The sequence below is a fragment of the Paracoccidioides brasiliensis genome (genome assembly GCF_000150735.1).
Source record: "Paracoccidioides brasiliensis Pb18 unplaced genomic scaffold supercont2.21, whole genome shotgun sequence".
Lineage (NCBI taxonomy): Eukaryota > Fungi > Ascomycota > Eurotiomycetes > Onygenales > Ajellomycetaceae > Paracoccidioides > Paracoccidioides brasiliensis.
The window spans coordinates 117,231-121,330 of record NW_011371378.1 but is presented as its reverse complement, the minus strand read 5'-3'; positions in this window follow the sequence as shown (position 1 = coordinate 121,330).

The following is a 4,100-nucleotide window of genomic DNA, read 5'->3' as shown; positions in this document are numbered from 1 at the left end:
TGCAAGATATGAAGACTCTGCTAGCTCAAAAAAATGTTTTAGCAGTCACTCTCACCAATGCTCAGATAGAGAAGAAAAAACATTGAATCATCTGTCTGATTTCTGAGCTGCTCATGAAAATTAATGACTATGATGATAAAACTCTGCATCTCTCAACAGAATTCATGATAGAAGAATTCACACTTCAAATTAGAATCAAGTCTGTTCAGAGTTGCTAGGCAAAAATACACTCTGAAAATTCAACAGTCACTCTTATATTACACTTTTTACAAGAGACAGCAGTAAATCTGTCATCAAAAGTAGAACCATATGAATATCAAAGATCAGTGATCAGAAAGACATCTAAGATCAAAGTACAACAATGCAGCAAATGCTGAGAATTTCATCAAAAGAGATACTGTCTCTGTGTTTCTTGCTGCAAAAAATACAGTTCTAAGAATCATGTGAAAGAAAATTCATTCTGTTATAAGAAGAATGAAGCATGTGAATGCCTCAATCACTGCACTAACTGTCTTAGATCACATGCTGTAGATGATTCATTCTGCTCTGTCAGATCAGAAATAAAGAATAAGACTGTTTAAAGACACTCAAGAAATCAGCTGAGAAATATTCATAATGCACAGAGAAAGACATACTTGACCAAGACAAGTAACAGCAAATACAGTGATTGAGAGTCATCAGCAGATCTGAGATTGAATGATTCTACTGAGTGTAGATCTAATCTCATACTGACATCAAACACAGCATCAAACACAGCATTGAGCATAGCATCAGACACAGCATTAGACATGATGCTCAACTCAACATCTAATGCAACACTCAACATGTCATCTCACACAACAACACCCTCCTTTCAGCTACTCAATGAAGAAGAACACTATGTTTCCACAATTTCTGCAGATTATGCAAGTCAATGTAGAAAAAGAGAGCTCAGCACATAAAACAGCTCTCAATCTAGCATTTGAAAGAAAGACTGACATTCTTCTCATACAGAAACTCTGAATTCACAGAAACTTAAGTCAACACATCTTCAAAAAGCATCCAGCATTCAACTGCTTTGCCCCAATTGAAAAGTAGGACAGAAAGTCACAGATCCTCACCTATGTGTATAAACACCCACAAATTCATACTCATGCAGTTCCAGGTCTCTGAGCAGAAAACCAGAACATCTACATGCTGCATATACAGACCTGGGATCTACAGCTTCAGACAGTCAACATATACAATGCATTCTCAGATGCAGAGAATTCTGAACAAAATGTGAGCTATCTTCTCTTCTGATCTGTTCCAGCACTTCTGTTGCTCCTCACTGATGATCTCAATATCAAGCACTCTGTGTGACAACCAGAAGTGTCTTCAAGCATGTGAGTGAAATCATTTCTGCAATAGATCATGAATTTCAACTTTACTCTCATCATAGACTCAGACACCCCTACACATGGGCATAACATGATAGACCTGGCCTGTGCCACTCTGGAATTAGTTATCAAAGAAGTGGGCACACAGATGAACAGATCTCTTTATACTTCCTCTGACCATCAGACTCTTCTCATCAAAATCAGTCTTCCACAGAGCACAAGGCCTGACAGATCACCTCATTTTTTCTGTCTTGACACTATGAATGAGAAGGTCTTTAACCAGATGCTGAAGGTCTATAAGTCAAAACTAGATAAACTATGTGATATTTCAGAGTATCTCAATATAGATCAGCTGAATGCTCTGACTAAAAATATCACAGATGCACTAATAGCTTCTCTGAAAAGTTCCATCAAGAAGAGCACCAGGCAAGACACAGGTCAGTGATAGTGGAATGAGAACTGTCAGAAAGCAATGACAACACTACATTGTGCACAGTGCCTAGGCTCTAGTTTTTTATGAGAAGCAAAAAGCAACATAGTCAGGATCATCAGAAAAGCTAAGAGAGAATACTGATGAGGCAAGATAGCAGAGGTTTCAGTGAGAAAAAATATCTTTAAGATGATCAAATGAGCTTATTCAACTGACTTCTTTTATTCCCCCCCTCTTGTAGATGAAAAGACTGAGCAAATGTGAATAATCTCTAGAGAGAAAAGAGATCTTCTGCAACAGATGCTCTTACAGAAGACTGCAAGCAGAGAGGATATTCCAGTTAGCTGATTCAATCCACTATCTGTCAAATTACCATTTCCTGTTGTCTTAGCACATGAGATACAAAGTTCTCTGCTGAACATGTGTAATACCACTTCAGGAACTGATGGAGTGCCAACAGAGATGCTATGAAAGGCATGATCACATATTAAGATATCAGTGAAAAGACTGTTCAGAGTCTGTCTTAGAATTGACTGGCACCCAACCTTCTTTTGAGATTTCACACTGATTGTGCTGCTTAAGGTCAACAGAGATTCAACACTTCTATGATTCTACAGGCTCATAGCCCTTCTCTCAACATTGAAGAAGGGACTGGAATGTCTGATAGTCTGTAGACTGGTCTGGACAACTATATTAGAGAAGATTGTCCACTCTCAGCACTTTGAAGCTCTTTCTGAGCAGACTCTCTCAGACCTAGTGACAGCAATGATTCATGATATAGAGAAAGTCTGAGCTCATGGAAAAGTAGTCTCTCTTCTTACTCTGAACATCAAGAATGCTTTTGATGTTGTACTCAGAGGAAGAATGCTGTAGAGATTGCAAGATCAAGACTGATCATCAAATTTAATTAGATGAGTAAAAAGCTTCATGATAGAACACACAGACAGAATCAGATTAGATGAACTTCTGAGAGAGCTTTTTGATATCTCAGCAGGGCTTTCACGAGACTTACCAGTCTCATCTATTCTATTCATGCTGTTTATTCAGCCTCTGTTCTTTCTAGAAACTATACAAAGAAGATGTGCACACTCAGACTATGCAGATGATGTAGAACTGCTTAGTGCTGAAACCACTCTTAAAGAAAATGTTGTTATCCTCCAGAAGAATTTCAAGTTGCTAAATGATTGAATCAGTAAAGAAGAACTAACATTTGATTTTGTCAAAACTGAGATAACACACTTCACACAGTGCAGAATTCTTTCAAATCCCTCAATTGATCTTAAAATAACATCTGACACTCACTCTATTACAGCAAATGCAGTGAAAAGCTTCATAAAATATCTAGAAATCTGACTAGATAGAAAACTGAGCTTCAAGAAACATGTAGAGACCATGGCAGCTAAGACATGACAGATGTTTAATGACATGCAGACACTAAGCAACATAGCAAGAGGCACCTCAGTACAACTGCTTAGACAATTCATTCAGATCTATGCACTCTCTGTGCTCTGCTATGGAGCAGAGGCCTGGTAGTCTGAAGTCACATGAATGAAGAAGGGAAAGAAAATCTTCAATCAAATGAATTGTCTAGTCAGAAAGCTAGATCTAGTTCTTAGAGATGCTTTGTGAGGAGCACTGCCAGTCTACAAGACCACACTCATTTCAGCTCTACACTGTGAGCTAGAAATCATGTCAATGAAAGAGACACTAGACAATCAGTGTGCTGTATTTGCAGTAAGAATTAAAAAGCTTGACAAGAGAAATCTGCTAGTGAGACACTCTAATAAAGTAGCTATCACCAAGCTCTATATCACACATCTGTCTAGAGCATCCAGTCATGCTGATGGAATAGAAGCATATGACCCTCTACTCATACTTTTTTGAATGAGACTTTCCAGAAAAGAAGATATGCAGATTGAGTATGAGACAGACTGCATAAAGAAAAAGACAGCACAAGACTTTAAGAGCTGGCTACAACAACACAATCCTCTGAATCTGATGATCTTTACTGATGATTCATAGATAGAGCATTCTCAGTATGTAATTGATGCAGAATGAGCTATATGCTGAGGTAGTAAATATTGTCTAATCTTCACAGAAAACTTATCAATGAATAAAGTAGAGATCTTTGATGCAGAGACAATGACAGCTCTGCAGAATCTAAAGAAAGTCATCATCTTATCTCAGATGAAGTTTGTCAGCAATGTCTACATTTGTCTAGGCAATTTGAAGATAGCATGAGCTCTTGAATCTGTGTCAAACACCTCTAGCCAGCAGGTCTTTACACAGTTTCTGAAAGTCATAAAGATCTG